The sequence below is a fragment of the Lasioglossum baleicum genome, chromosome 3 (assembly GCF_051020765.1).
Source record: "Lasioglossum baleicum chromosome 3, iyLasBale1, whole genome shotgun sequence".
In the NCBI taxonomy this organism is placed as follows: domain Eukaryota; kingdom Metazoa; phylum Arthropoda; class Insecta; order Hymenoptera; family Halictidae; genus Lasioglossum; species Lasioglossum baleicum.
The window spans coordinates 17,578,915-17,600,611 of record NC_134931.1 but is presented as its reverse complement, the minus strand read 5'-3'; the positions used below and the strand labels follow the sequence as shown (position 1 = coordinate 17,600,611).

The following is a 21,697-nucleotide window of genomic DNA, read 5'->3' as shown; positions in this document are numbered from 1 at the left end:
GCCTTGGGAATAAACGCGATCAACAGGCAACGTTTAAACATTAACTCTCGAGTTTTCGTTCCACGGACAAGGAATATTCAGCGGTCTCAGACGTTTCTCTGTCAACTTCTGTCACTTGCCGCCAAGCGGTACCGCTCGAACGTGTGACGAGACAAACGGACGTCATCTTCTGTATATGAACGTCTCCGTTTACAGTCGTTCACAGCAAAAATCGTACAGTGTGGGTTGACGGATATTTTAACTAAGTTCAATTACATAGTTTCTCATACAGATATTCCCACAACTTGTGCAGAAACTGAAGAAATTACATAGTTTTTATTTTTCAAAGACGTGACCGAAATTTACCTCTCGAAATCGTACAATATGTCAAGCATCATTACGTAATAACACTGTAAAAGACGAATTTTTATATTTGGCGGGGTATTCTTTGTTATTTATCTCGCTTGAAATCGCCATGACATTGACTTTACTAATTTTTTAAAAAATTTGGTTCAATGCTTAGCCACGCGCAGTTTTAATTGATTTTTATTGGGTAGTTCAAATTCCTTTTATTTTATTTTTAATTGTTGCCAAGCGTTCTCTATTATATTTTATTGCACCGGTATTTGAATAACTTTGGGAAGTGTCGGATAGTGATCGAATTCATATGCTAAATTAAAAGTTTACGCTCTGCAATTGTTTGCCTCGTATGTTAATTATTTCAATAAAAATCATTTCACAAGTGCGTACTCAATGTGTATACTAAATTAAAGGAACAAATTAGAAACACAAACGAGACATTTGCTCAACGAAACGCGGCAGATTCAAATGTATGATTATCACCGTGAGTGACGACTGTACGTTGGATCGTCGCACGTGAACATCGATTTCGATTGACATTTTTCGTAATCCGTGGCGAACGATTTCACAGCGTTTTAGCGATTGACTACGACGCGATGTGTAAACAATATGTTCGCTTATTTGTGAAGCAGATCGATTACGAGTTGTACCGCACTTCCCCCACCTAACCTTTCAAGCGAGTAATGTCGCACGGCTTGACTATTGGCGCAGGCGGTAATTAATTTGGGAGAAATTTCATAAAAAGAAAACTACTTGACACATAACGTTAAATCTTAATAGACTATGAGGTTATATGGACTAGATTTGTTACTTGAAATATCATTTGTTTTAAATGATTATAAATATTTTATTTTATGTTGTACATTTTATATTATGAATAATTATTTTAAATAATTATGAAATTGTTCTTCAATATTATATCATGCGACCTGATTATTAGGTTTGACAAGAATACATTATTTAAGATTCCTGTTGTTGCACAAACGGATCAACATTGTTTTGATGTTCAAATAACAGTGCGAAATAAATTATTTTAACACGTTCCGTGCCGAGCTGTTTTTTGCTCGATTTTTCATTCAGACCATTCGCTTTGTTCTGTACTGCATTTTTTTATAATAACTCATTCTTCTGGCCGGAATATTTTACAGTCTTGAGATGCCTCCAACTGACTTTACAATAAATTTTGAAAATGTTCTTCGTTTGTCAATGTGAATTCCAATCGGCCTGAACGGAAAGTTCACGGCACGGAACGTGTTAAATATTAGGTTGTCCCAAAAGTTTCTTCCGGAATGTGTTCCTTTAATGTCGCTAAATAAATACAAACAATACGATAATGTTTATGTTAATATTTTAGTACTTCTTAATATGAATTTGCATTATGTGCATGCATCGAAATGCAACTTTTGGGACAACCTAATATTTATTTAGCAATATTAAAGGATCACATTCCGCAAGAAACTTTTGGGACAACCTCTAATAGTTATTTTCTATTTTCATTTCAAATCTTTACCGAGGTCTGATGTGGACGTGAATACGCGTATACGTCAAACCGGCTTGAGAGGTTAACGGGGATGCGTGGTACATACGTGCCTTGTGCGTTCGTCCACCTATTTTAGAAGCAGCCTGTATGCAATGCCTCTAGGCTCTCTCCCTCTTTTCCAGTGGTTTTGACGGTGCAGTATCCACGCCACTCACGTAGGTATATGCACATACGCGCTCGTCGTGGGTACAGCTGCGAGACGGACACATTTTTTCACTGGATCAGAAACATACTCAATGAGTTTACGGTGTTGCTCTTATTCCGGTTCGACCGCATATCTTTCGTAATCGTTGACCGATTTTGCACGACAGGAGGACCGAGTTACTTAATATTCCCAAAAATTCTCTTCGTTTATATGTACTTTACACGGAATTTCGATGAAATCCTACGGAGAAAGTAAGCTAACCTGAACATGGAGATTTTAGCGTGTACATTTCGTGCACAATCACGTGTGCAGGAATATGTATAACGAATGTTTCGTAAATAACGCCTAGTATATAGAGTGATCGCTTATATATCTTTTTATATGAAGAGGTTAGGCAATATTTTAATTTTATTTTCAGATATTTCTTGTGCACGTCATTATTGGACAGCGGATTTTATGCATTCATGACAAAAATCACTAGGTGTAATTTAAAACAGTAATTTAATTTAATTTCACATTGACAGTAACCGTACCACGACTGGTTTCACATTTTTTTTATTTTTTAATTATTGAAATGATAAAGATGCTTCCATAAAAAATTATTGAATTGATTTCTTTATGCAAGAAGATATTATCATAAATAAATAAGTTCAGTCTTGTAATTTTGTAACGCTTGTAGTGTTAAGAAAGAAAATAAATTTCTATTTCACTCCAGTTTGTTGCAATTCGGGTAGAACATTTTTATTTTGCATAAAGATCCGCTCTGTCTAGTTATTACACTTTATGTGCACACAAAATATTGTTAAAAAGGCGCTTTTCAGGTTATGTGAATACACGGGGTGTGCCAAAAATGTCGGAGAACCTTGACAGTGGTGGTTCCTTAGTGTAACTTTTTGTTTGGTGAAAATTTCCGCTTCGGCTTTGTTAAGGGGTTATTCAAGAAAAACACGGACCAATTAGAGTGCGGCTACAACGTGTTTTTCGTTAGAATTCTTTAACAAAGCCGATGCGGATATTATTGCTAAGTCAGTTGAATGAAGTTTGTCATTCTATTTCCTTCAGACACTTCAATGGCAAAAATACTACGCAGTGGTGCGTATAATCTGGTCGGGTTATAAATGAAAAATATTTGTCGAAATCGAACGGAAAAAATTGTACAGCACAGAGATTGACGATCTGTTGGTATTGACCAGTAAAATCGGAGCTGCGTCGAGTAGACAGAAGCAACGCACGGTCGCAGCGGTGCTCAACCCGAGCGTACGTGTGCTTCCGAAATGCGAGCGGCACGAATTCTCGCGATAAGCCACTTTCCTCGGTAAAATCTTTCGATATACGTTGGTTTCTTCGACGCGGGAACGTAGAATGTTCACGCGATGGAATTTCACGAATTTCGCAATACGCTGCCTTGCGATAACCGGAGAATCACTGTTACGGATCGCAACAAGGAACAGCGTGCTAGGGCAATAATAAGAGGAGCGTGAACTTCCTTTTACGTTGACGACGGACTGGAATGACTGAAGTGCACGCAGTCACGTAGCCTTCTACAACCTATACGGGATTCCATCTGTACTGTTATTTTTCTCGACGCAAAACAACCTGCTGTAGGCATTTTCAAAACAGAATTTTAAAGAAACTCTTTAACATACTTGAAAGTAAAACTTGTTCTATAGTGGGGTATACGCGATACTGACAAATGAATAAATTCGTCAACATTGTTATACGAGTGCGACGACCATGATATCCTGCTGCTGACGCACGGAGAATTGACATCATTTTGTTCGGAGGAATTTCATTGAACTTATTCTATGCTTCATAAAGAGGACACGTCGCGCCGCGTTTAATAAAACACTGCGAGCGTAAAAACCGTTGGGGAAAGAGAGGATGATGGCGAACGTGTTAAGAAAGCTTGAAATGAATTTTCCATGGCGGCGTGTTTAGAGCGAGGTTCGCGAAACGAGTGTTGCCGAGCGATTCTCGTCCGAGTTTTCCTTGGTGCGATTGCACGGAAAAACAGAGAACGAGGATCGCCGAGAAGAAGAAGGTGCACCGAGGTCACACCGGTAAGCAAAAGTGGCGAGCTAAAACCGAAGGAGCGGTGCGTAAACCTCTGTTGTAGTCTTAACACGTCACGTCCTCGCGGTGCAAGGCTTTCACCTAGCTAGGCTGCTGAAACCCCCCTCGGCTTCTCCTGCTTCCCTCCACGGAGCACCAGTTTCAGCATAATATCCTAGCCGCTAGTGACTTGTTCTTGTTCGACGAAGAAGCCGCGTGCCTCGCGTATCTCGCTCAAGAAATCGCCAGATCCGCCTGATGTAACCAGAATAAACGGTCCTCTCCACGCGGCTCCCTCCTTTCTTTGCGATCATCTTGCCCGCGAACAGGGAAAAATCTGTCACAACACGCCCGATGGTATGTCGGTCGCCACATAAATCGTCCGGACCAACCAGTTCAGTACCGTTTTCAATATAAAATTTCGAATTTTCCTGTAACCTTCGCCATTTTCTAAACCGGGCCAAATTTTGTTCGTGGCGAACAAAAGACAGTTTATAATAGCTATGGTCAGTCTAGCAAGAAACTCAGATTTAGTACAAATCAGATCGAAATCAAATTAAATTTTTTATTATTTTCTCCGCGTTATAGGAAGTAATTTAGTAATTTAAATCAGACATTGGAGAACCTCTTCATTTCCAAATGATAAGGAAAAATTGTGTGATGATAATAAGGATAGAGAAAAGTTATTAGTAACTGTGATCAACCCGAGTCCTTTCCCCACTCCTTGGGGTCAGATCCTTTTAGAATTTAGAACATCCTCAACACCCTACAACATTACTTCGGCGATAAGGTGTCGAATTCTTTGTTTTCATTCACAAGTTAACACAACGTTGGGTTGCTTGCTGTCCACTTTCACTCGCAATTAGATTCCGAGGATCTTTATGTAAAATAAACAGCATCCGTATCTCTTGCAAGAAAGAGAAGCCACTTAGGAATGTTATTCCTTCTTTTATAATTTTAGTTGATCGAAAGTATTACACGTCTCGATACTATTTCCTTCCGGCGTGTTTTCATACAAAGGTGTTCATTCTAACGGTCGCGCCGATTTTTGAGGCGTTTAGGCAAGTCTGATAAAAAATGTTTCGTACTTTGATGGGAATAAAGTGCAGTAATAAAAATTCCAAAAGCATTTTTATTCGATACAACACAGGTTACCATGATTTTTTTAAACAGCACGATGTATTTCTAATTTTATATTGTTATAGCTGAGGAAAAAACGAATTCAGCAGCCTACTACACAATGGCCTTTCGATGACCATGAGCTCAGAAATTCACAGCAATTAAGAAAATACGTTTTCTACGTGTTAATGAAACGTAATAGTCGATGGTACTTTAGAACTGAATGTAAACACTCTTAACCTTGACCTGTGCGTTTGTTTTGTTTACATTGCACAGAGCTCTAGCTTGCTTTGGTTTTGAATTATCAATCCTGATCGACCTCTGCTAGTAGTCGAACTATGTATTCCAGTAATAATAATTTACTGTTTACATTCAGTTCACATATAGGCAACTTTTTCGAGAATCTTCAGAGTTAGTTCCTACACGCATTTTTCTCAAAATTGACCGGTCACCCGAGGCTGTAATTACGGCTACGTTTATTCTAGATGCAGACGTATCGTCCCACTAAGTTTCATTGAAATCGTGGGGGCCACATGTGAAGCACTACTTGTCAGTCTCAAGCATCCACATTCAACACCGCATGCAAGCTAAAATCCTACCATAAATCCCTCCGTAGACAGAATGGCACCTTGCCATTCTCGACTTTAGTAAACTGTGCCGACGTTAACGTACAAAATCAAATTTTTAAAAAATTTCTAAACTAGATTGGGCTTAACCTTTATGTGAATATGTACCGAACATTTTCTATGATGTTCAATAACATTATGGTCGTTAGACTTCACAGTTTTAGCGTAAGGTGTACGTCAATTTATAATTCTCGATGAAAATGGAAATCTACAATTTTGCTCATTTTCAACAAGAACATAAACAACATTTTGGAGGAAAATTGAAAGGTGTTCACTTCAAGTGTAATGCCCTGTACACAGGGTGTTCATCCTAACACTCTGATGATGAACTCAAGGTCATTCAAAGGTCATTGTATAGTAGGACGCTGAATTCGTTTTTTCATTAGGTATAACCTGTTTTTTTTTTTATTGAATAGAACATTTTTTCGGAATTTTTATTATTGCACTTTATTCTCATCAAAATACTGAATAACTTTTATTCGAAACATTCTTTTTGTCAGATTTGCCTAAATGCCTGAAAAATCGATGCGAGTAAAATATTTTATTTCGTGTTTCTGGTTGTAAGAATAGAAATATTTTGTGTGGATCAAAAATTGTTGAAATAGAAATATTTTATTTTCGAAAATACTATTAAAATACTATTCTCTTTGGGCAAAATAAAATCTAAAATATTGAATGGTATTTGAAATATTCGTTTCACCAAATAATGCTTACCTCTGATACATATGTACTACGTTTTTGCTTTTTCGACCGGCTCGTGCGCGAGAAAAGAAGAGGATTCCGGTTGGTTACGCGGGCGAATGTAATGCTCGTGCTGCTTTAACGGCAATCACATAAGGAGGGCAGTCACAGAAATGGGAAGTCGCAGCGACGCTGTGTTATGTGCGCAAAAATTAGCTCGCGCCGTTTCTTCCGTTTTCATCCACAACGCCGTCGCTCCCTCCCATTGTTCCCCGCTCGGTCTTGATCAATAATTCGATGTGCGTTTTGGGGACAATGCTCGGACTAATATGAGGATAAATGTTAATGCAGGCAACCTCGTTATAACGCTGCGTCGTATCTACGACGTGGTTCAACAAATTTCACAGTGTGCCCTTGGTACATACGATAGAACGTACCGTATAGTCTTTAGTTACACACACACACACATGTTTTTAACGGCATTTTAGATATTTTATTTAGATAAACGATATCTGATAGGGTAATTCATATTCCTAATCGAAATACATGGCCACATGAATACGGTGTGACGATATATTTATCAAAGTATGTATTATGTAGATGCAGCTCGTAACTTCGTTCTTCGTGTATTTTTATGTAATTCTACAGAAGGAAAAAACAATAGTTTTACGCCGACACTAAGGTTGAATTTTCGCCTTAAACTTTGGGATTTCGCTCTCGGTACACAGTCGCGAATTTATTGTTAATTAGTAGACTGCGGATCTTTGTGCAAAATAAAAATTGTCTCCATCGATTACAGGCCAAATGAATGAAATAAAAAATTCGTTCTTCTTTTAATTATCTTATTAAGGACACTGATGTCCTTAAATCTTTTTAATATGTCCACTGCTTTAAATTGTACGTTTCTATTTTCGTCATAAATGCATAAAATCCGCAGTCTATTAATTAGCATCTGGAGAGCGGCATTTACCAATTTCCGATTCCATGTAATTTTCCATACCTATAAGAACAATTTGTTACTACAGAATGTTAATTTCTGCATTGTTTCGTCTCGTATTAATTGATACAGTTTGCTTGTTTGTTAATTAATTTTAAAGCAATGTTTATGCATAAGAGACATACTCACTCTGTTTAGGAGATTGTCATACATAGTATCGCAGAAGTTGCATTATTAACAAAACAGATTAACTATCAATTGAATAATCAGAAACAAGGGAGTGGCGCATTAAATTTATGAATAGAACTATTGTTACGTACACCTGTTAAGAAAGCTATTCACTCGAATGGTACATTTTTATTTGCTAAATCAGGTGTGAAAATCGACTAGTAGGAGTTTACATTCCGTTGTTCCTGAATAAATTTGCTTATGCATAAACTGACTACTCAGCATATATGTTTACCGAATTAGCACATTTACCGCAACTACTACAATATCCACGGACTGTTGTAACTGGGAAATGAGCACTTCACTCTTAACTGTACGATACAATCATAATTTTGTATAATTGTTACATAAAAATGAATACATACACGAAATATGTTGCACCGTCTGCAAACTATTGTATTAACCTTCCCGACGGCGGGATCCGGGCAGTGTCGCCAGACGAGAAGAGGGAGCACGAATTGAGGGGGAAAAGTTACCCTCTCTCTGCTAGTACCGGATACATGAACGGGGAATAGCGTCGTAGAAGGGGAAGCTAGAGTAGGGACATGAGTCTCGATCTGGCGACATTGTGTCCGGTTTTAGTTTGACCCAGGCTTGAATTAATTAAATGAAGAATTACTGCAAATTAACGTGCCTACGAGAAGCACCTCAAAAAATGTTTTAAAAAATTGATAAGGATATATTATTTGATACGAGAATGTGTTGCAATGCCATAAATCTGGCGACATTGTGTCCGGTTCTAGTTTGACCCAGGCTTGAATTAATTAAATGAAGAATTACTACAAATTAACGTGTCTACGAGAAGCATCTCAAAAAATGTTTTAAAAAATTGATAAGGATATATTATTTGATACGAGAATGTTGCAATGCCATAAATCGTTAGTGCTCGTTTGATCATTGCGAAACCAAAAGAATCGATATCTTTAAAGTGGAAGAATTTCGATAGCTGTTCGTGTGCAGGCAGAGTGAACTGTTAGATTTCGAGATCGGTGCGATTCGATTGAAGAATGCGTAACAGTCGGGAAATCTATATGTCGGTCAATGTGTATATGTATAATGCTGATGCTAATGAATTCTTATCGGTCACAACAGTGTCTGTGATTTTAATGTATCCTTGCAACGGCCGGGTCTTTGGACTTGATGCTGACTCATCCAGCGAGTTCACTGTCGTCTACACAGTACGGCGTACGTTTGCATCGTTCCATTCAGAAAGAAACAACTGGTACTACAACCAAAAAGGGGAGGGAGATTCTACAGAAAAAAATAAGTCGAAAATGTAGAATACAATTTGTTCGTATGAGAATTTGCGCTGTTAAATAGAAATCTTCTGACGCGAATTTATTCAGGGTGATCTAGTGATGCACAGGACTGAGTGAGCTACGAAAAATCACTAATGCTTATTCAATAGTATGCCTGCTTCATGAACGGAGTCTTGTATGACAATTTTTCATACTACAATGTTCTTAACACTTTACCTACCGGAAGCCTATTAATAATTCTGCTGTACCAAAAGAAAGCATAGAAATTTTCTTTTACAATGCAATCTTAAATGAAACTATTAGATGACGTTATTGAGGGTGACTTGCTATTTCACAATGAAAATTGCTGTTGCTATTGAAGGTTCCATTAAAAAGTGTTTAGTCATGTACCATAGATTTTTAAAAATTATGCAATAATCAGCGGTCGGTAATGTGTTAGCTTATTCTTCCGCGCAGTATCATTTGTTCCTTGACTATAGCATGAATTCCGGGACACCCTGTATATCGCGTAAGAATACGGTCGACGTTGACTGCCACTACAAGGGGTGTAGGCAACTCGTGGCGTGGTCGGCGTTTGACCCACTCGCGACCATAACACGTTTATTAAGGGGGCTATACCGTTTGAACCCTGAGAAATACATTTAAATACGTTTACAACATATGTATATTTTTTTTTCAAATAATCCGTAAACCTCTTTGCTACAGGAAGCATAATTTTTATTACAATTTTGGCCGTGACACGCTGTACAAAAATTTACACAATCTCGTTCAAACACAGAACACGTTAGAACAATATTTGGAATCAACTTTAAAAATCCGTAAAAAAAATAAAGATCACAACATGCCAATTTATACAACTGTTGTATTTGAGTCTGAATACTGCAAGTATATTTCCTATACTGCGCACACCAGAGTCGTCAGATGAGGGAAGGGGCACGAATTGAGGGGAAAAAGTTACCCTCCCTCTGTCAGTGTCGGATTAGTCACGTGACTTGTGACATAATGCACGACAGAAACGCAACGCGTCACGTGACCGGGCCGTAGCGCAAGCTTGGGGGAATAAACACATTAGTGTGCCCGCAGATATCGTGCTCGTCCATATTTGTTATTAATGTACCGTCCAAACATTGTTCCCTTAAAAACTGATACTCTCTTTAAAATAAGTGTTTAGATGTGAAGAGAATTAAACAGTTGTTTAGTCCTGTTAAACATTGCTACCTAACACCTTTTATGGCCATTGGTTTAAAAAGTAAAAGCCAAGTTTGAATAATTTAGCCCTCCATGTAACTCTTTAAAAATTAAATAGCGTTCTTTTAAACTAATTTTTACAAACGCTTTTTTCAGTATTGCAAGAGGTATTTCTAACGAACTTGGCCGTATTTCGTTTGATCTCACAATTTTTTACGGCCGTAGGAACTTGGTTCCTGTTTACAGGATGTTTTTCTTAGGATTTAAGACAGCATCTGGACCACTTTTACAGCTCACCCCCAATTTTCTATCCATTACGCTCTACCACAAATTTCACATCCTTTAACAAGCATCTTTCCGTTTAAGTTAATCTTGAGCCAGCTCTTAAGCCACAACTCACACAAGCACTTCTCTAAATTGCGCGAGGGGTTTCTACATATATCAAAAAGAAACGGAAGGTTTCTTGAGAAATATGACATGGCCAGCAGAATCTCTAGACCCTGAACCCAATACAGCTTTTATGTGAAGAACTCGATCGGAATATCCGGCTGCACTGTTCAACATCACAGATATAAAACACATATAAAATTAGAAACGATCGAAAAACTAATTGTCAGGATCTTTTTTGATAAAAAGACAATTTGAAGCATAATACGTTTTCCTCTACAGAAAAAAAATAATACAAACTGTAAACCATTCCTCGGTTACTCTAAATGCATTGATTTTTCTTACAAATGTTCTGTATCTCTAAATTTACGTAGTGATTCCAAACGTTTGGCCGTAAACCAAGCTAGTAACAAGTGTTTCGATAATTAAAGCTTCCTCGGTTACTCTAAAAATGCATTAATTTTTCTTACAAATGTTCTGTACTCTAAATTTACGTAGTGATTCCAAACGTTTGGCCGTAAACCAAGCTACTAACAAGTGTTTTGATAAGTAAAGCGTCCTCAGTTATTGAAAATGCATTAATTTTTCTTACAAATGTTCTGTATCTCTAAATTTACGCAGTGATTCCAAACGTTTGGCCGTAAACCAAGCTACTAACAAGTGTTTTGATAAGTAAAGCTTCCTCAGTTATTCTAAATGCATTAATTTTTCTTACAAATGTTCTGTACTCTAAATTTACGTAGTGATTCCAAACGTTTGGCCGATAGTATACCTCCGAACATCGTTACAGAATGAAAACGTTTGTGGACAACAAAGGAAATGTATTATCACCTGAGGAAATAGTATGTGTGTTTGTGTGTACCCCTGAAGGTGGGACGCAGAACGCATCGAGAGAGGATCGAAACATGGAATATGTATGTGGTAGGAGAATCGGAGAACGAGCGGAGTAGGAAGAAGGCGAGCGAGTGCGGCGCGTGGCAGGATGAAACGAGGGAATGTAGGGGATCCGCGCGTTGAATCCACGCGGGCGGCCTTGCACGTCGCCTTGCTTGTATTGATCAGCAAGCTTGACAGTCCCGTGGCGTTACGATGGGCGCCTTCACTCGCCGATTATTTCGTCGCGACAAGCGGCATCGAGCGGCGTCGAATCTAGTCAAGCCGAGTCGACACGCTGGGCGCCATCGCTTTCAAAATCGATTTTCTTTTTCCCTCCGGCCATCCAATCCGATCAAACTTTTCTGTCAACGTTCAGCCGTTAATCGATTTCCGTATAGAACCTTAAAATACAGTAGCGCACGGTTAACGTTACGTCAGCTCAGCAGTGCATTCTCGCGAGCAGAACATCGTTTTCTTTTCTTTGAAAAACCGGGAAAGGTAGATCGCGACTGAAAGAAAATAAACGGTAAAGGAAATTTCATTTTCAATGTAAGACTGACCTTTTTTTGTTGATTGAAGTACATAATTAACACGCTGAACTTCTTTAATTCCGCGAATGCAATTATTATTGTAACCGTGCTTGCAGATAACAAGTGTACATTCGAATATATCAAAATACTTTTATTTTCAGTATATTATAAACTCAAATATCATATTATACATACGTATACAGTGATTCTTATTCATATTTGGACATTCTTAAGGCGGTAGTATACATGAAATATGGGTTTGCGCGCTTCGGTTGTTTGACCTTATTTGAGCAGATTTTGGGCTGGGTAAGGGCTCATTCTAAAGAGGAAGGTTCATCACAGTGCGCTCTGGTCATCATATAAGTCAAAAAAGTCTTTTAGAGACAGAAAAATGTATTGAAATCTGCGGTTTTTTTTTAGATTTTTCTCTACTTTGGGCCCTCACATTATTGAATATAAACATAATCTCGTTAAAATCATGACCAGAGCGCAGTGTGATGAACCTTCCTCTTTAGAATGAGCCCTCACCCAGCCCAAAATCTGCTCAAATAAGGTCAAACAACCGAAACGCGCAGACCCATGTTTCGACCCAAAATCTAGTAAGATTCTAGTCCTTTTCTAGTTACAATCCGAGGGTATACTACCGCTTTAACACTAGAACTACCGAGCACTAAACGTAATTGGCATACATTGCCTTATAATAATGACAATATTGCATTTGTTTAGATTTTGTACCAGTTTTGTTCAAATATGTACTTCAATGGAGAAGTTGACTAAAACAGTTTCTCCGAAAAACATATTTATAATTTTAATATTTCTAACAGAAGAAATCAGGAGCAAGTCATTTTGACTCATCCGGTAGTTCTAGCGTTAAAACAACTATAACTCTTTCGATATTGGAACCATACGACTTGGATTTCTTTTGAGACGTTAAAACAATTAGTTTATGACGTGAAGAATTTTAAAAAAATTCCAATAGGCAATCGGATAATCGCTGCTCTACTGTAATGTAAAACAGTCACTTTCAGAGATCCGTAAACCCCTTTGGTAAGAATTTCCGTAAGAAATTACCATAGAAGCATCCATCGCGACATCGTCAAACGCCGATTTGGTAAATTTTATTTACTGCTTGCTTATCTCGAGGCTTGTTTGGAGCCTGGCGGAGTGTTAAGCGCTCGAAAGCGTGGCAAACGGAATTCCACGGCGCGTTGCGTTCATCGTTTGAAAGGGAAAGCAACGACGATGCTAATTAAATTGAAATTGACGCGTTAACGAGGGAGCCATGGGTCAACGGACGACGAGTCCGAATCGGAATCTTGCTGTTATCGTGCGAACAAATTTGTTTGTTCCTATGTTGTTCTTTGTTTCTCTCGTTGTTACCGTTGCGGGGTTCGATAAAGTATGCTCGATAAGGGCGGAATTTTTCGTTCGTTCCGTGGCGAACGGTATCAAGTTCTCGGCACGTATTTGAATTTGTTCCGGTTATATCAGCTGGCAGTGTGACGTAAGAAGATGCACGCGTTCGATTGGCCAAGGAACGCGCGGTACGTTCGCGATTGCGCGTGCCTTTATTGCCTCGACAGACGGCGTCGTGGCGCCATGCGGTAGACGGATTCGCACTGGCGCCGTGATTCATAGAATATTCTACTGAATAACCAGAACCCTAGAACTTCGCTTCCTCCGTTCGTTGCTAGACAACGCTTCTGCGTGGGAATTTGCGTTTTTCTCGACCAACTCTCCAGGTTACGAGGCAACGAATTGTTTGATCAACCAGGTACCCCTCTTTGGCGACTTCAAAGAAATAGGACAATTTTTATATTTATTTCGCTTGGACGCTATTTGATAAACAGTCAATTTTCGACACAGTAGAGGACAATAGCGTTCGGATAATATGTAGAATAGTTTCTTAGACTGCTAAACTAAATCTATAATAAATTGTATAGTAAATCGTGATGTAAACAGTTTCATACTGTACGTAGAATGTATCCAGACAATACAGGATTCGGTTAGTGGAGAGGTTCTATGTACTGCAATTTCCATTCCAAGCCATACGACCCACGCTATTATTTGTTTTGTCTCGCAGAATTATTGACTTTTTTTTACCACGCTTATATTAGCTTGCGGAGTTGTCGTTGTTGTATGCGTCAAATCTTGTAATCGAATTTTAAATCACTTCCCGATGAGCTAGAGACTTGAAACTTTAAACAGCTCATGTCGCTAGCGACATGAACGACATAGAAAATTTTCGACACTAAACAATTAATGATCTGAATATTAAATGGTTTACTTGAAATATAATCATTGCGTAAGCAGTCGTTTCCTACAGAACCGTCCGCAATACGATGCTTGAAAAAAATTACTCGCTAGCGATTTTATTGTGGGTCATTAGGTTATTAGAGTGAATACAGTACTGGAAATGTTTATCGCATCAATTGCAAATGTACGTAGTGTTTATAATACACGAAATCCTTGAGTAACACGGTATCTCGACTGCATCGTTTTCAAAGTTTCACCAAAATTATTCGGTCGTTCGGAAAGTCATTTCGTTTTCCAAAGGGAAAATGAAAGCCAATTTTTTACCGTTCAGAATAAGTTCTATGACATTTTGTTCCTGTGATCTCTTGCGATTTTTCCGACAACTTAAAGATCCCATGCCGGAGAATTTCTGTTTTTTATCAGCAAAATATTGAGTTGTATGACTTTTCTTGTTTGCACGACATAAAAAATTTGCACCGCATAAAAATGTTGAAAAAAAAGCGAAGAAATAGTAATCGATGGTACTTCCTCTCCTTAAACAGCGCACACATTTTTCTTTCGTGTACTGCACTTTTATTCTTGCGGTAATAGAAAAGCAAAAGGTGATGGAAATGCGTACTTTGATTTTGCATATTTGATGCGACGATGAAAACATACTTGTAAGATTAGAAAACACTGCAAGGTAGGAAGAAATGTCAGCTGTTAAGATATACGTACCACGATTTTGCGATTTAAAATAAGGTTGGTAATAACAAATGGAAGCAATGTCATTTCTACACGAAAAACGAAATGACTTTCCGAACGACTCAATATCTACAATTAATACGTGAAGAAACTCTGAGGGCTATTTTCACCCCCTTAACACGAATTTAGCAGCTAAAGAAGCTACGTACATATCAAGTATTTTTTGGAGTACTATGTCATATACCGGGTAATTCACCTAACTCGACCACCTTAAATATTTTTGTTGTTTTTAAAGATACGTCAAATGTCTGAAGGACAAAGTTGAATGGTAATTTTTTGGTACCGTATGAGCCCCATTTTACCATTCAATTTTGTCCTTCAGACATTTGACGTATGTTTAAAAACAACAAAGATATTTAAGGTGGTAAAGTTAGGTGAAATACCCGGTGGAGTAACTTCTCTTGTCAATATTACGCGTCAAGGAGTTGACAATTTTAATGAGCTATGTTTAAAATTTCAAGCCTCTAGCTCATCAGGAAGTTAGTTTAAAATCAATTGCAAAATTTGCCACGGAACAAACAGACAAACACACAAACAAGAAAGCGAGCTATGTAATAAAAACGTGGTAATAAGTCGAAAATAACAGAACGTCCTCGACTTCTTGTAACGTCTCTACAGATTTGTATTCCAGCCATTCGTCTCCCTTATGAACGCATAAAATCCGCGGTCCGTTAATCACCCTCTGAAGGGTTATAGGCTGCAATTTTGCCACATGGTCGCAGTTCTCCAAAGCAAGATTCCGTATGCCCAAATTGGCATGAAATGGTTATGCCGTTAAGTGGGCGACAGGCTCGGGCGACCGGCAGCGTGCAAATCAGGTGCAATGGAGATAGATATCCCGTATCAGGGTGAACGTACTCTCGTCAACGAAGATAAGACGTTTCCCGTGGACGCTGACCTTGGTGCATAACTGGATCGTGAATCAAGTGTTATGCTTTTTACCATACCTTCTCTTTTTCCATCTTATCGGGTGAAGTTCATTGACGCGTATATTAACGAGTTCGATGCAAATATACAGGGTGATTGGTGACTGGCGGTACAATCGAAAAGGGGGTGATTCTACATTGGAAATGTAAGTAGAAAATGTTTTGTCTTCCAGAAAGTTCAGTTTGAAAATGACCTATCTTTCTATTTCTCCCAAATGTTGAGCACGTACGAAAAAATTTTGTTCTACATTTTCAACTTGTTTTATGTAGAATCGTCCCCCCTACGGTTGCATCACCAGTCACCCATCACCCTGTATACATAATATCAGACTCGTCATCGAAATTGCCGCAGAAAGTGTTCGACGACCCTTCCGGCAAGTTGTGTTTCTCTTGTGGAAAATCTCCCCGTCCAAAAAGTTCGTTATCCGCGGAGCGAATTTCACCGGTCATGGTTAAATCGGCGATTCGTTATGTTGCGTGATAAATGGAAATAGAATGCGGCGAAAGTTCAAGGACCGACCTTTCTCAACGGTCAACGAATGTTCGATACCGTGTCCTGCAGTCCTCAACCGGGGCTCGTTAACTCGCGAGACTTTGTTCGGTTGCTCCAATGGTTTTTCGTTAAATCATTGTTTTTAATAATTTTTCGATGCAACTTTTAGTAACATATTTTTGCGGGGTTTATTTCTGATTGAAATTACGTCACAAACATAATAAAATTTGGATCGTATTTACTTGCTTAATCCACGATTTGATGTGGAACCTCTATTATCCGAAAATATCAAAGAAGGATACGAATTTTCGAATAGCGATTTCCGCCAAAGATTTATTACATGGTAACTTTACGGTTTTTACCAATTGGTGATTGCTACTCAAGTTTAATGTATTTGAAACACTTTATTTAATCAAAAATTGAAATTATTTAGACTTTTAAAATAAAATTATCTTTTTTTTTCATCAGTTCGAAAGTATTAATGGTTTTAGATCGAAAATGTATTAGTTTTACTATTACTAGAATTATTAGAAGACTTTTCAAGAAAGTACAACATTTTTGGGATACCCTGTATAAGGAAAATTGGAGATCTGTAAGGTTAATTGGTAAATCTAGTACAGCTCTACGCATTCTTCGATAATTGTCACATTGAATTGCCAGCCGACTGAGACTTTGAGATAACCGATTGTCCATTGTTTATATGTACTTAACGCCTGCGGATTATGCACGCAAGGCTTCCTATTTGTATGCGTGTCCCGTGGACGACTAACAGCTGTTAAGGAAGCAGAGCAGTGCTGTAAACAAGCGGAATAGTAGAGATTAATCATCGATTGCCTTGACCGGTCAAAACGCATTGATTCGAGTACCATAATTGCTTGGGCCGTGACACGAACAAAGTAACAAATAGTTGTAAAACATCGTGCACAATTAATACTATGAGCAGCTTTTTATTCTCTATGAAAAAAGTATAATATTCTGTATAAAACTGATTAGTTTAGGAGTTATTTTTATTTAAGGATGTTCTGGAGGTATACATATAAAAACGCAACAAAATTTTTGAAAATTTGACAAGATATAATTCTTACTAAATATTAATGCAATTACCAAAGTTTGGGTTCGATTCACTGCACCGTTTAAGAATTATAGCGACTTAAAGTTTGCACATTTTAACACGTCTTCTTATGGAGAATTCATAAAATTTCACTTCAAACCCTATTTAAAATTTAAACCTTGAAAAAACGTCACTAGAAACTCCAGTTTTTTTATATATATAGTAAAAATTATGTAATTATTTATGTTCAAAATTTATTAGGATTCACTAAACAGTTACAGAGCAAAAAATTATAAACTGTTACAAAACGTCAAGATTTATCGTGTTGTCGTCTCACTAGCATGGAAACGCGACAACAGTGTAAAAAAAGTATGCAAAATATATTCATGAATGGCTTTCATTGCCAATATATTGATGGATTTCGAATTTCTTGCACTTTTGTCTCCCGTTGTACCTCCAGAACATCCTTAAGTATTGCTAAGAAGAATACATGGTTTTCTTAGCGATAGTTAAATTGAAATAACTCCTGAAAATCATTTTTATAGAGAATATGTATTATAATTTGTTTTTATAGAGAATAAAGAGCTGCATCGATTGATGCATACAAAAATATACGGTTCCATTTCCAAAATCAAAGTTGACCTTCGTAAGTCCTTGACTAACAGAGGACCTGTTTATGCGTCATCATCAGCCCATAAATTTTCAAACATTCGTAACTATCAAAACGACTACACAATTAAAGTTTGTGATTAAATTTAATTATTCGCATTCTGCGTCATTTTTCAGCCTGTAGCCGGTTAAGGCAGGTACAGTTCCTACGTCATGGTAAAAGGGTCGATTGCCGTTGACGTAGTTTTATACTTACAACGCCATAAGCTGCGCATTTCGTATTTACCCGAATCATCCACGTTCATGATTACCGCTGGAATTTACAAATTTATGTAGTCACGTGCATCTATTATTATGAACGATTATGTATTTTTCCAAACCTGCATTCATGAGGTGCAAGTTGTTTTGAACTTGAAACGGAAAGTGGTTACAAGTACAATAGAGGATGAAGCAATACTTCTTATTTTCACTTTCAACTTAATGGCGGAACCTTGCGGCTCCCAGCTATAGATTTTTGGCAATCGTAACAGTATCCCCTAGTGCGCAGTACATATCACGAGACTTTCGTCAGAATGCGAAAGAAAAAGTTTTACTTTCACTTTTTGCGGTAACCATTAACCAATGAAATGAGATTATATTTATGTCCAGTACTTTCAAAATTTGCTCACAACAATTTAATTTTGCATAAACGCGTCCGCAGTCTGCATCACATTTCTGCGAAACTTATATTGGATTCACTATAGCATCGACATCATTTTGGAGTTTCTGCCAACTATTCTTAGTAATCTCTGAAATTTGGTATAATCCGGAATCCTAACTAACTTAAATAGCAGTGCATGAAAATAATAACCGTATAATCATAACACGTGTGAATAAATTTTTAATAACATATTTTCATTTATAGTTTTCTCGAAATTGTTCGGTAGCATTGTTCCGCAGATATCTACGGAAATTTGTAATTGTATCAACATGTGTGGTCTATAAATAGTTCTATAAAATGTTAAACAATCCATACTATCGATTCAGGATAATAATGTAGGTTAAACAATTATTAATGGAAGCGTACGTCTATTATTAGTATGTAAATAACAAATCACTGTTCCTTCGATAATGTCATCTGCGAGAGGGGTGGTTTTGTATGAAAAAATCAGACGGAAACAACAATTAAAGTCTTCATTTGCACACATATTATTATAATTAATATATATTATTCCCCTAACGTATGTTTTTATTAAATTCTTACATACTATTAAACAAGCTAAATAAAATAAAACCTAAAAATACTGTAATTTTACAACATTTAACTTTTAACATTAATTTAAATTTTAACATTTGTTAGCCCAGTGCCGCCATTTAACGCTTCACAATTTCAAGTTAATATCTGTACTTACTTCGGAGAAAACAGATTATAACAATCTATCTTCCCCACTCTGTATGTTGATAGGTTGATAGTTTCAATTGACTATCTTTGATATTTAACACTAGAGCTACTGAGCACTAAACGTAGTCGATATATCGGGTGATCATTTGAACAAAATTCTCCCCAACAATCATATCTTCTTCTACCAGTTTTCTATCTATTTTCAATAATAAATGAGATATTTGAGGCGATCAAGTTAGGTGGACCAGTCTGTAGGCCAGGTCTGGGCAATTTGCGGCTTGCGAGCCGCAGACGACTCCTATCCCTACTCCTGGGTCCTCCCCACCAAACTCCTGTGGAGTGTAGGAAGAGGTTGGAGAGATTAGGAGTTTTTGTATACATAGAATAAGTATAGGAGGCCGTATCCTCGCGTTTACGCGAGGCTTAGCACGGTAGGAGCAATATGGAATAGTTGATAGAGTGAGGGAACTGGTACACTGGTAGTGGGAGTCGTGAAACGACAGCGAGGAAGTGGAATGTGAATCAACAGCAGGTTAAATCACCACATCTATTTTGAGAAAATAAAAAATTTCAAGAATTAACTCTTATCGGACGAATATCACCCCTCATCTGACATTATACTTTTTACCAGGGACCAAAAATAACAGTTATTCTAAAATTTTCTACGATAAAAGTCATTAATAAGAAGTTGATTATTATTGAAATTTAAGGAAGTGTACACAAAGTATAAAGAAAAAAATTCGAAGAACAAAATGATTAAAATTGGATCCTCCTCGACGACTGTTATCGATGAAGAAAAACTGTTTCGATTGCTCAAAGCAGATGAGGGAAGTTCATTTCGATCGCTCATAAAGTTATCGGTGATCGAATTTCTTTTCGCTTGTTCATAATAATTATTGATGAGAAAATTCATTTTGGTTGCTTACTTAATTATTGAGTTGTCTACTCTTTCGGATGGAGCAAGGCTGTGAAATTCATTGAGAAGGTTTGATACAACAAGACGAGTTTGTTTGTCACATTAAATTTTGATTGTAGCAACTAATTTTACGAATAAAAAATTTATGAAATAATTGATCGTCTACCATTTGTACTATTTAATAATAACTATCACAAATTTCCTTCACCAATAACTGTTATGAGCGAAATTAATTTCTCTCATTAATAACTGTTATGAGTGATCGAAATAAATTAATTTCTCCCATCGATTACTGTTATGAGCGATCGAAATAAATTTCTCTCATTGATAACTGTTATGAGTGGACTGCGGATTTTATGCATTTATGACAAAAATGGAGGAGCACAATTTAAAGCAGTGGACATATTAAAAAGATTTAAAGACATCAGCGCATTGGTTTCAGCTTAATCAGATAATTAAAAGAATAAAGAAATTTTTATTTCACTCCTGTGTCTTGCAATCAATGCGAACATCTTTTATTTTGCATAAAGATTCGCAGTCTAGTTATAAGTGATCGAAATGAATTTCTCTCGACGATAACATTTACCAACAAGAGAAAAAATTTTCGGTTACTTATAATCCTTATTTGCAACCAATACGATTTTAGTCGATGAAATACTTGTTATTCTGTGACTTTTTTCTTTATTTATAACAGTTATGGTCCCTGCTTTTTACCATTGCGGACGATGGTCGCTTGTTGCGAGACATAGTAAACTATATCGATCAAGTGACGATCTAGCGGTATCTCAGGTCTGAGAATCTGACGTCTGATAACGGTTAATGATAGTCTTGATTGATTAGAAATTATGCTTTGTACCACCACTTCAATTTACATGAATTACATCTCTTACAGCCGCCTTATATACAACACGTATTTAACGAGATATACACATAAAGCATTTCTCAATCCACACAAATACAATCCCTTAACATTTCCATAATAGATCTAATTTTATCCTATCCTTAATCTACCCTCGAGATATTCGACACTTGACGTTTTCGATTTAGTAAAACCGAGCTTCGATTTTGGTCGTTTCTGGCACGAAGAAGAAAGAGAGAGCGAAAGAGAGAGAGAGAGAGAAAGATAGAGATGAGAAAAGGAAAGGCGGTACTACGCGGATGTATTTGCAAAATTGCCTCAGTCCAAAAAAGTAAATTTTAGGGGAGTCGAAAAAACGATTTTGCTTTACACGGAGATTTTTTCAAACTATGTTTATATTCAGACACTAATTAAAGCAGTTAACAACAAAAATCACCCTCAAACCGTACAAATTGAAGTACCTCACAACGCGAAGCAGAAAACCCAATTTTCATAAAAAAAAATGGACCTAGGCAGTTTTCATATGATGCCGACGATATGTAGAAATTGCATTCA

General features: G+C 37.3%; 1 protein-coding gene across 2 annotated transcripts in view; it reads left to right on the top strand.

The window, feature by feature from the left end:
- Skd (mediator complex subunit skuld) overlaps positions 1-21,697 on the top strand; it is a 45,168-nt gene that overhangs the window by 1,032 nt on the left and 22,439 nt on the right. The gene's annotated exons all lie outside the window — the stretch shown is intronic.